This window comes from Chaetura pelagica, unplaced genomic scaffold (assembly GCF_000747805.2).
Source record: "Chaetura pelagica isolate M959 unplaced genomic scaffold, ChaPel_1.0 scaffold76, whole genome shotgun sequence".
In the NCBI taxonomy this organism is placed as follows: domain Eukaryota; kingdom Metazoa; phylum Chordata; class Aves; order Apodiformes; family Apodidae; genus Chaetura; species Chaetura pelagica.
Genome location: NW_009970723.1, coordinates 8,525,501 through 8,525,846, shown reverse-complemented (window position 1 = coordinate 8,525,846; position 346 = coordinate 8,525,501).

The window sequence follows — 346 nt, the reverse complement described above, 5'->3', positions numbered from 1 at the left end:
CATGTGCCCCAAAAAGGTAATTAACTATCTAATGCACCCACCTGGTACTTACGGGTTTCACCCCTTGGCAGAGGTGGAGCTGCCAGCCAGGACTGCCGCCCGCCCTGCTGGTTCCAACACCCCGGCCCAGCACCGACCCCTTCCCCCCCAGCGCCACAGCCAACTACAACTTCAGGCAAACGTTTCTTTTCGAATTCAGAGGAACGAGAGGGCAGTTCTTGTCACACGATGGGTGATCAACTGTGTTCCTGAAGGCTGACCAAGGCAGCGTTCCCCTCCCGAGGAAGGCAAGGGGCTGGGCCCGAATCCCCTGGGCGGGCTGGGGAACTGAAACCCACGGGCCCGG